The 12500-nt window shown below is 39.3% G+C and overlaps 1 protein-coding gene across 17 annotated transcripts in view; it reads right to left on the reverse strand.

Annotated features, from left to right (window-relative positions):
• The window catches only part of LOC144978668 (uncharacterized), a 187977-nt gene that overhangs the window by 157987 nt on the left and 17490 nt on the right, over nucleotides 1-12500 (reverse strand). For 2 of the 17 annotated variants that reach the window (XM_078925030.1, XM_078925014.1), the window contains exon 1: nucleotides 3449-3573. The exons of 14 other annotated variants lie outside the window; for them this stretch is intronic. The gene's annotated coding sequence lies outside the window, so the exon portion shown is untranslated. Of the gene's footprint in view, nucleotides 1-3448; nucleotides 3608-12500 lie in introns of those variants that run through there. One more of the 17 variants, XM_078925021.1, reaches the window with a different exon arrangement.

The raw sequence follows: 12500 nt of genomic DNA on the forward strand, positions 1-12500 counted from the left end.
ACATATAACACGCATACGAATTAGATGCGTCTTAGGACCTCTGAGGTTATTTATCATGTAAATATTGGATTATCGAGTGGATTCAATGTCTGTGAAGGAACGTTGTTAGGAAAATCGTATGATATACATTCTTCTCATTATGTTGTGACTACTTTTTATATGTATCATCCTTTACCTACGTGTATAATTTAACTAATTCTTTACACCCTCGTCACTTGTTGCTATTATCATGGACACATACATACATACATACATACATACATTCATTCAGAGAGAGAGAGAGAGAGAGAGAGAGAGAGAGAGAGAGAGAAAGGGGGAGACACACACACACACACACAGAGAGAGAGAGAGAAAGGGAGACACACACACACACAGAGAGAGAGAGAGAGAGAAAGGGAGACACACACACACACACACACACACAGAGAGAGAGAGAGAGAGAGAGAGAGAGAGAGAGAGTTATGCATGGGGTAGTGATGAAAAGAGGTTGAGCAAAAACAAAGAAGTGATGATACAGAGAGAGAGAGAGACCTCTTTTCATCACTACCCCATGCATCTCTCTCTCTCTCTCTCTCTCTCTCTCTCTCTCTCTCCCCTCCCTTTCATTGATATTCATTTCCAGGTAGATCTCCCATAATTTGCATACAACACTCATCACCACACCTATACTGGGGCGAGATATCCTATACAGCCAGTCGCGTACATGACAACGAGTCTAATTTTAGAATACCATGACTGGTCTAGGAGAAAGAAGGTAAGGGCGATTGGTATGCCAGATAAAATCTCCGGCGTAACTAGTGTGAGTAACTTTTGCGGGATTGCTCATCAAAAAACAAAAGAAAACACACAAACAAACAACAATAAAAAACACAACCCCCCCCCCCTACAAAAAAATAAAAATAACAACAAACAAAAAAACACGAAGACTTAAATCAGCTAAAAAACCGAGGGCCATAAATCAATCTTATGGAACATTTTCTCATGAAACAAGAGTCAAAATCACGTGATCATGTTTTGTTTTGTTTTGTTTCACGGCACTCGCAACACATTTATTTAGGCCATTTCAGCGTTGGTAAAAAGAAAGAAGATGAGCTAAAGAATAAAAAATAAAAATAAATTTCCAATTAAAAGCATACTAGAAAAATCAAGACAAAGGGAAATGGTTCACATAGAGAAGAGACGTAAATTCCAATAGCAGACAATAGCACAGGAATGTCAAAGTTACACCTTATAACCTTATAAGAGAGAGAGAGAGAGAGAGAGAGAGAGAGAGAGAGAGAGAGAGAGAGAGAGAGAGAGAGATGCATGGGGTAGTGATGACAAGAGGTTGATCAAAAACAAAGAGGTGATGATACAGAGAGAGAGAGAGAGAGAGAGAGGGAGAGAGAGAGAGAGAAAGAGAGAGAGAGGGGGGAGGGAGTAATGTTGAAAAGAAAGATAATTTCTCTCTCCCCCCCCCCCCTTCTCTCGCTCTCTCTCTCTCTCTCTCTCTCTCTCTCTCTCTCTCTGTATGTATGTATGTATGTGTGTGTCCCCCCCCCCCTTCATATCTCTATCTCTCTCTAAAAAAAAAAAACCCCAACAAAAAAAATAAAAAAATAAAACCAAACAAAAAAAAAAACAAAAAAAAAAAAAAAAAAAACAAAAAACAAACAAACAAAGTCGTGTTGCGTCGACTGTGAAGAACTAATGAAATTCTTAATTAGAGTTGAAAAAGAAACAAGATACGGTGTTCACATTACGTATTCAACACCAGGCTACTCAGAGTAGGCACTGATTCAATAACAATAAGACTAATGGCGAGATGACATCAGCGAACGCAGTTCAAAACAGGGACTGATAAACAGAGCTATAATCAAGATCCATCTTTTCACCAACAACGACAACCATCGACCCCCCCCCCCCCCCTCCCCAACCACCTCTTTCCTCTTCGTAATTTGCGTGTGATATCACGCGATTAAACAAGGATCTTAATTACTGTAATATATAAAAGAGGATAGAGATCCATTATGTATATGAATCAATCCATAATACAATGACTAATGGCTTGTGACATTGAACTTTTCAGTCAGAACGCGCGAGCTTTGTGCAAACAATGCCACTCTACTCACCATCCACTCTCGTGTATTTTTGGTTGTGCATAACATTAAATATTATATATATATATATATATATATATATATATATATATATATATATATATATATATATATATAACCCACAGTGAGACTTATTAACAGTACGATGCGGCAATCAGATGCTATTAATCAAATAATATATAATAGAAGAGATTGATCGAAAATTAGGACGAAGCATGCACATGAATGAATAACTTGGGGCCGATAATGGTATTTCCTATTAAAAATGGTATAATTTACTGCGAAGGTGATATCACGCAGGTTAACTTCCTCCTTACCAGCCATTTTCAGACTATTCTTACTGAAACAGAAAAACAACAAGTGCATTCTACACATAATACTGTATTGCTAAAAGAACTCTTCAAAACAATGTCTGGTTTTTATAACTATAATAAGAACAAAATCGTTAAATTTTGTGATGTACAAAAGAAATTAGAATAGGGACGAGAGACGCATGCGCACAACCAACATGACATTCTCTCTCTAATAACTTTTCCGCCGGTGACGTCACAGACTATGGGTGACGTCCAATCATGGGACGCTACTCTTCCGCTAATCTCATTCCCTATGAGAAAACTGTTGATTGCATCGCGGCAAATGTGATGATTTTTCCATGGTTGGTAAGGAGAGGGTTAAGAGTCTATAATAAAAATATTAAACATATTAACTCATAACTCAAAGAGCTGGAGGATAAGGGCGTTGCCTAGTTCAATCAGTGGAACACTCGTTTCACGGGTAAACACTCCCAAGTCGAAAGCGGTCCAGATTCAAATTCGATTTCCAATAGAAAAGGTCTCTTCGCCCCATTGAGTAATGGGATAATTGGGTATAATAATATTCGGTTAAATTCGGGAAGGGGGGGGGGGGGGGGGTGTGTCCCCATAGCTCAGTTGATACAGTACTCGTTTCACACGCAAAGGGACCGAGATCGATCCCGGATGAAGTCGAGTTTGTTGTTTTTTTATGCCCCCCCCCCCCCCTCCCTGTCCATCCAGAAGTGATTGGGTAACTTGGGTCCATAAGATCTGTCAGAAAGCACGTTTCGATAGACTGGCGTCCTATCCAAAGGGTGGCAATCAATTGCTATTGCCTGTTTCACACAATAGATACGGGGATAAACTCGGTCTCCATGAGGTCTAATGGCTCTGAAGGACTTCATAAGTTAAACTTTGCGGAGAGTATAAGTACTTTTAGTTAAACCAGCGTCCTTTTCTAAAGGGTGACAATCATCATTACAGCTTGTTTCAAGCTACAAACACAGGAATAAACCAATAAAGAAATGTTTAAAGAAAAGAAGAAAAAAAACATACCTTTCACGAATTTAGAAATCCCAATTTGGAAAGCACGGTAGATAGTCAGTCGAATGAAAACACCCTAGATGGAGTAGGTGAGCAATGCGCGTGCTGGCGATACTATAACTAATGTGTACTCACCCCCGCCCATTCTAAACAAGGCTGAATTGAGGCTAGCTGTGGATGTAAGTAAGGGGGAAGGGAGATACGCTAGTGATAATGGGGTTTTTATCACCCGACGGTATCGGATACACCATGCCAAAGCCTTGGAATGGTAATGATATTACTACTACTATTATCATCATTATTATTACAATTATGGAAGTGTTAGTGTTAGAGGTTGGAAAATAAGTACGGTTGGTTAGGCTATATGAATGTATAAGGAAGAAAAGAAACGGATTTAGTCTTATATCTATCTTTGACTGATTTCTGCACAATTTGTGATAATTTGTTATTTGTTGTTATGATGATGTTTCCTGCGTGTTTTTGGTTTGTTTTTGTTGGGGTTTTTTTTGTGTGTTTTTTTTTTTGTTTTGTTTTGTTTTGTTATGTTTTGATTTACTCTTAAAGCCTGTAAGTTAAGGATTATAACATTAGTATGGCTATGTGGTCTAGTGGTATGACACTCGCTTTCGGATAGGATTCGAGCCTCGCTCGGGGCAAAGTGGAGTCCTTAACTCTTTACTCACATTCTATCACAGTACTCAGGCGTAAAATGAGTGCCTGGCCGTTTACAGCGTTTCTCTGTCCGAAAAAACAACAACCCCATTGTAAAATAGCCCAACATGCTTTATGTTTTGTCCTCCATGTTAAGTGTTGCTGTTGGCTAGGTACCCCTCGTAAAGCGCTTTGAGCACGCTCACAGCGTTTATCGAACCCTGGGCGTTCCAGTTCGAAGGCCCAGAGTCTTACCACTAGACCACATAGCCGAAAGAGAAAGCTGTTATTCGAATCGTATTAATAATTTTGGTAGCGATGCATTGTTGGAATTCCATTGTCTTCCAAAAAAACATGGCCATACTATCTCACCATCAATCACGCTGGAGACTAAAATAAGACCTCAGAGACAGGATTGGCGAAAAAGACCAGACCTACCTACTCGGAATTTGGGGAAAACATCGTAGTTTTCAGGGGGTTGGGGGGGGGGGATAACTCAGTCTACTACATTATAACTACCCTTAAACATGATCAATTTGTGTTTAAATACATTAAATTCATGCTTTAAAATCCTTTATATATCAGCTATCTCTGGCAACAAAACTTCATTTTCAAGAAGTTTATTGAATTAAATTTTTTTTTATAGATAGAATGAAGTAGACGTCACCCGGGTCTTTGTTATTGTTTTTTTTTGTTTGTTTGTTGTTGTTTGTCTTGTTTTGTTTGTTTGTTTTTTGCTATCCGCGTTTATGAGTAATTCTAACTAAACTGTATTATAAACGTTTAAGGTTACACATAGTTTTGTGTGTTGGTCCGTTATACTTCCGAATTGCAATGTTATGAGCTTCTTAGCCAAGCGCATACTATCTATAATATATAAGTGTCAATTAAGACCCCAAATAAATCGTAGTTCTACGAAATTTTCGCATTAGTAGGCAGGTCTGATAAAGACAAAAGACTTTCTTTTTCTCTATTTTGGCCAGAAAACGTTTACTTCCAACATCGATCGATTCACACGACCCCTCTGCCCAGTGACATCTGTATATCAGGGGCAGCGTGGCTCAGTGGTACGGTCTTTGCTTCCTACCCGAAAGGTACCGAGTTCAATCACCCGCCGCTGCGTTGTGTGGCCTTGAGCAAGTCACATCGCCCTAGCTCACTTTGCGGCGCTGCTCTGCGGCTGACGCCTGAGTTATTCCAGTCTTACCTTGGAATAGACCCTAAAGACAAATTTCCCCTTGGGGATGAATAAAGGGAAATTTATTTATTTTTATTTATATGAAGTCCTAGCCTCTGCCTCTTCTAAACGTAACGAAAAGGCTTCGATAAAAAAAAAAACTAAGGTTTCAGATTTTCGGCCAGTTGGGGGTCGTCTTAATTAAGCAAATAATGTATGACGTGAAATTTTCTGGCCAGAATGAAAATAAAAAAATGGTGGATTATTTTTCTGTAAAAGACAGAATAGAATGTCTTACTAAACCAATCCTACTTAAACTGTAATACAATTTTTTACCCAACCACTACCAGTTTCGTGTGGCTAACTAACTAATAATTATGTTGTTTAAATAGGCGTACCGTGCTGATTGCTGTAACACCGTGGTGTATTTAACACAGACGCCTACAGCAATGCCTATCGTAATAATGTACTCGGGCATGTTCTTTTACTGTCACACGGGGCACTGTGACATGCATGAAGACACACAAATCGTGCATCCCATCCAATTAACTATTTACAGACAGACGGCAGCAACAAAACACGTATTTTTAAAAAAAATCATAAGAATGGTCCGATAGCGTTTATTCCAAATTTATATCAAATCAGATGACCCCGAAAATTTATCTAAAAGCTCCCCCCCCCCCCCCCCCCCAAAAAAAAAAAAAAAACCAACAAAAAAACAAAACAAAACAAAAACAAACAAAAAAAAAACAAAAAACAAAAAAAAAACAACAAAATCAACAAACAAACAAAAACAACTGAGATTTCATATAGCGCAATATCCAATAACAGACCTGCCAATTCTTCATAATATTCCAAAAGTAGAATAAGAACGTCAGAAAATAGGAATTTGAGACAATAAAATATGAATATTATTTTAACAATGGATAATTGTGTATCAAAATTACCATTCACTTTGCCACCAAACACATAAAGACAATATTATTCGGGCATAGCTGGCAAAACTGCATATCACATGTATTCGGTAATGGAATGGGGAAGGGGGAAAGGAGTGCAATTAATTTTCCGACTTATCTCCCTTTTGGTAATCATTAAAAAAAAATGTTTAACACCGTTTTAATCTCCCATTTTTTTTCTTTTTACCATTATCATCATTTTTGAAAATCGGAATTTAAGAGACAATAGCGGAATATGGAAAAGGAAAAAAAGGGAAAATAGGAATGATTCCGCCAAAAGCGGAAGGGTTGGCATGTATGTAAATGTGCTCAAAGCGCTTTACAAAGGGTCCCTGACTAACAGCAACACGTAACATGTAGATGACGCCTATTAGGCGATATTACATTTTTTTTTCCGACAGAGAAAAACGCTGTTAACGGCAAGGTACTCATTTTACACCTGAGTACGGTGAGAGAATATGAGTAAAGAGCTTTTTCCAAGGACTCAACTAACTATGCGCCGAGCGAGGCTCGAACCCAGGACCTTCCGATCCGAAAGCGTCATGTCTCGTCCTACACGTTAAGTGTTGCTACTGTTGGCCAGGGACCCCCTTTATTTAAAGCGATTTGAGCAAGTTTAGTGGACATTGCGCTATATAAAAACTCAATTAAAAAATAAAAAAATTAACATAATGTGTTTCGTCAGTTTACGATAGAGCAGCCTAGCACAAAATAAGATGTTTCCGGTGTGCTGTAGTTGGTTAATTAGTAAGTCATGCAGTTACGGAATGAGTATGAGTAAGATTAAGTGGCATTGATTGCCTGTTTCGTTACTGGCGTTCTGTCTGTCCTCTCTGAAAATCAAGCAATAATTCGAGCGGCCGGCTAGGTGACATTGAGTAACAAATTTGTTCTAGGAGGGGGGCGGTGTGGCTCAGCGGTAAGGTCATTGCTTCGTACCCGAAAGGTACCGAGTACGATCACCCGCCGCTACCCCGTGTGGCCCTGAACATGTCACCTCGCCATAGCTCAATTTGAGGCGCACCACTGCGGCTTACGCCTGGGTTATTCAAGTTTTCCCTTGGAATAGACCATAAAGACAAATTTCCCCTAGGTGAATAAAGGGAATTTTATTTTATTTATGTATTCTTATTATTCAGAATATACCAACAAAAAAACCCCCCATCATTATGTCCTTTTCCAACATCATCACCTCACTAGACTCGGGTATTAGTGGGTAGCTAACTGGGTACAGAAAGTGCTCGCATGTCGAAACAATGATGGTGCAAAAAGTAGTATGCATATATCAAGAAGAGCAAAAACATGTTCTAACGTAAAGCGAGGTTGACCTTTTTTCACAACTTCCATCACTGCTCATTACACTTGACTTCATCCTCGTCGCATCTTGTGGAAGGAACATCATAGGACCTCTACGAGACTGCTTAATATAGCCGGGTTCTCATTCAAACAGTTATCGACTATGACATCGTGTGTGTATACGTGTGTATGCGTGTGAGTGTGTGTGTGTGTGAGAGAGAGAGAGACTGTGTGTGTAAAGTGTCTTGCCCACAGATACAACGTTGGAGCCAGGGATTTGCGATCAATGTCCCACTCAACCCCCGTCCCCCACGCCCCACACCCCTCTCCTCCCATTTCCAAAGACAACGATAGCACAGTCTCAGTTGACCCGATATCTAAAACACACCTAGGCCAGGGAGGGAGCACATTCCAATCTTCCAATCGCATACTTGAAATACTCGCACGTGCATGTTGCGCTATAAATATCCACAAAAAACATGTGGCGATAATTAGCCATACGACGGTGCTTCTATTATTGAGCGACCTTTAACCTTTGAGTATCGTGATGGGAGGCAATAAAAATAATAAGATATTATAAACAATAATTATTATAATACGGATATCTATAGGGCGTTTCACGACTCCACATAATACTCCACAAAACTTTATAAATCTAGCCAAAGAGCGAAAATGGAGAGGCTTCGTATAGGAACGATACAGACAATGGACGTTTCAGGTACAAACCCTTCGTCAGCACGACAATACACAAATTAACGTAGAAAACAAATAAAATAAACTTTAACTTATTTTGATTTTATTTTAATTTATTTTATTTGTTTTCCACGTTAATTTGAGTATTGTTGTGCTGACGAAGGGTTTGTACTCGAAACGTCCATTGTCTGTATCGTTCCTATACGAAGCCTCTCCATTTTCACTATTTCGTTAGTATTTTCACGATCACAGGCTTCAGGCAGCCCCTACCATTTTCTATAAATCTAGCCGTAGCCTTCCCTTCGTGTGTAAACTCATAGCCTGACACTGACCACACAAAAATGCGTCGCTCGAAATTGAAAGAATGACGTTGAAGCCACTCAGCTCTTTGTTATTATCTTTAGACAGCCATTTTAATCACTTCTCATTAAATTATATCAAACAGACTATAAACGCTCTAGGTTACACATCGTTTTGTGTGTTGTATCTGGCTGGTGGATGTTGTGAGTAATTTACCTAAATGCATAGCTGAGATGGATAAAAATAGAGAATTAGGCAAATGTCTGTAGTAAACTTTGTGAATAATGAAAAAAACAAAAACAACTTGAGCTTTTATATAGCGCAATATCCACTAAACGTGCTCAAAGCGCTTTACACGGAGTCCCTAGCCAATAGCAACACTTAACATGTAGGACGAGACATGACCCGGGTGAGGCAATATTACAATTTATTATTTTTCCGAAAAAGACAACGCCATTAACGACTACCAGGTACTCATTTTTTTTTTTACCCGAGTACGATGAGAGAATGTGCGTAAAGAGCTTTTTTCCAAGGACTCGTCTATGCGCCGCTCATAGCGGGGCTCGAACCCAGGATCTTCCCATCCGAAGGCGAGTACCACTACACCACATTGATGCACAACCGCCTACTTACTGGTGCAATATACAACTTGTTTGAAGTCAGCGCTTTAAGAATTTTTCGATCGTGCTTTATTGATGTTGGGAATTTTACAAAGAGCGTTTTGACATAATGCGCCGTTCAATCAATAGTAAAGACAAAAGAGATTGTGCAGATAGCAATATTGTGTGTGTGTGTGTGTGTGTGTGTGTGTGTGTGTGTGTGTGTGTATGTGTGTGTGTGTGTATGGGGACGGGAACCGGATACAGTCCTAACAAGCAACGAGTAAAAACCAACATCGTCTGATGATAAATACATTTTTCCTGTTTGTTGGTTCCGAACAACATTGCGTGTTAACTGATTAGGGAATCTTAATGTTTCCTATTTTCTATGATTCAATGAAGACTGGATTTCCAAAACTCCCTAACTCCATTTTGTTCCATTTTGAGGTATTGAGGATTATTTCCCCTATAATCTCTCATTCGCCTATAATGTATCATATTATTTAAACTTCAAATTCACACAAACCTAAGGAAATTCGTGTGCTAGTTGAGGCTTGAAATATAATTTATATTTCAATTTATCTCTTGGATGGAAAATCTCAAAAATTAGAAGAAAAAAAATCGACTTGGAAAACCAGCCTTCAATTGTATTTCGCCTCTTTATTTCATAACGGTAAATTGATTAAAATATAAATACCGATGTGGGAACTGGAAATATTTTTTTTTAAATGCTCCTCTATCAATAGAGTGCCGTTATGTGGTCTAGTGGTATGATACTCGCTTTCGGATCGGAAGGTCCTCGGTTCGAGCCTCGCTCGACGCAGAGTTTACTCCTTGGACAAAGCTCTTTACTCATATTCTCTTACCGCATTCAGGTGTAAAATGAGTACCTGACCGTTGACGGCGTTGTCTCTGTCGGGAAAAAAAATTGAAATTTGTCGTTCTATATATGTTACGCGTTACTGTTGGTCAAGGATCCTTTGTAAAGCGCTTTGAGCACGTTTAGTGGATTTTACTCTATATAAAAGCTCCAGTTTTTAATAGAGAAATACTTTAAAATATGTATCTATTGGTTAGAAAAGACAATCCACAATGTAATGTCCCAAACCCTAGTCACCATTAACTAACTGTATGTATACAATATTACGTCAACGAGGCCTGGAATGTTCTAGAAGGAACGAAATTGACGTCACTCGGCTCTTTGTTATTGCTTTTAGCCAGCCATTTTTATGAGTAATTCTTACTAAATAATATTAATCAGACTATAAACGTTTCAGGCTACACATTGTATTGTGTGTTGGTACTTACTTCCTTTTTATTTTTTTTTATATCCGGTTGGCGGATGTTGTGAGCATATTACCTGAACGCATAGCACTCAAAACTCGTGAAACATCGAAGCCACTACTATTACCACCAGCACCGTCGTCGTTGTTGTCGTCGTCATCGTCATCATTATCATCCTAATCATCATCACCATCCGTCGAATTAAACAGACAACACTGACCACAATGTGTAAACTGAACCGGACCAGGACAGAAGGACAGACATGTGAACTTAACGTTGTTTGATCGTGGTGGACGCATGGTAAAAAAAAAAAGAAAAACAAAAAAAAAAAACAAAAAAAAAAACAACTTTATATTGCGCAATATCCACTAAACGTGCTCAAAGCGTTTTACAAGAGGTCCCTAGCCAACAGCAACACTTAACATGTAGAACGAGACATGACGCCTGTTAGGCGATATGTATTGCAATTTCTTTCGGACAGAGAACAACGTTGTTAACGGCCAGGTACTCATTTTACACCCGAGTACGGTGAAAGAATATGAGTAAAGATTCCATTCCAAGGACTAAACTATGCGCGCGCCGAGCGAGGCTCGAACCCAGGACCTTCTGATCCGAAAGCGAGTTTCATACCACAAGACGACATAGTCGCACGGTACAACAACACCCCCCCCCCCCCTCCCCCCCACGTCTGTTCACCCAGCAGTGATTGCGTAAGCTGTGTCTGTTAGGTTTTTAACTCAGATTCTACAACTTAATTATTTTCGAACACAGGGCTGCCAATTAATTCAGGAGGCAAAACTTTACTGAACTTTTAACGCTAACACGTAGACCAAGCTTTCTTGCCTTAAGTGTTGATAAGTGTTGTTTGTGTGAATATCTGCAGTGGTGGACTAAGTGGTGAATATAAATAAACTAACAATATCCGTCCCACCACCACCCCCACAATCATTATCCTCCTCCTCCTCATCATCATCATCACCAACACCACCACCATCATTATCCTCATCATCATCATCATCATCATCATCATCATCATCATCATCACCACCAAACCACCACCACCACCATCATCCTCATCATCACCACCAAACCACCACCACCACCATCATCCTCATCATCACCACTACCACCACCACGACCATCAGTATACTCATCATCATCATCACCACCACCACCATCAATATCCTCCTCCTCCTCATCATCATCATCATCATCATCTTCATCACCACCACCATCATGATCCTCCTCATCATCATCATCACCACCATTATCCTCCTCCTCATCATCACCACCATCATCATCATCATCATCATCATCATCATCATCACCATCATTATCCTCATCATCATCACCACCACCACCACCATCATTATCGTCACCATCATCATCATCATCATCATCATCATCATCATCATCATCATCATCATCACCACCACCACCACCACCATCATGATTACCACCACCTGCTACTTACTGCTAGCTACCACTATTACCGGCAGTGGCAAGTAACACAATAACCATAACAATCACTGCCCGTTATATATAATACAGCTATCTACGAACCTCTTATATAACACGAGTACGTATTTTATATAATATAATATTATAACTTCCCCCCTACTATCCATGCATCCTCAATGCCTTGGTGAGATCTCCTTGAAAGATATGAACGCATGCATGCTAACAAACTCACACCAACTACTACAAGACAAGTAGATGATTGAAATAGCAAGTGATAGCAACACACAGACAACCACTTACAAAACACGTTTATTTCATTTCGGACTGAAAACGTCTTTACATTTCACATACGATGAAAAAGATGACCCCCAATGTGTGAAAAATCCTGAAACTCATTATCATTCATATCCGAAAGCTACCAAGTTCGAATATCCGCTGCGCTGTGTCACCTGGCCCTAGCTCATTTTTGTGGAGCTGCACTGCTGCTGACCCCTGGGTTATTCCAGTCTTCCCTTGAAATGGAACTATAGACAACTGTCCCATATTGGATGAATAATGGGAATTAATTATTTAAAAAAATTATTTTTGAGACACCTTTTTCTGATTTTTTATTGAGGGGAGTGAAGTTAATTGGTTTTTATTTATTT

Source organism: Berghia stephanieae, chromosome 8 (genome assembly GCF_034508935.2).
Source record: "Berghia stephanieae isolate SIO BIC M18660-M18661 chromosome 8, UCSD_Bste_1.3, whole genome shotgun sequence".
Lineage (NCBI taxonomy): Eukaryota > Metazoa > Mollusca > Gastropoda > Nudibranchia > Aeolidiidae > Berghia > Berghia stephanieae.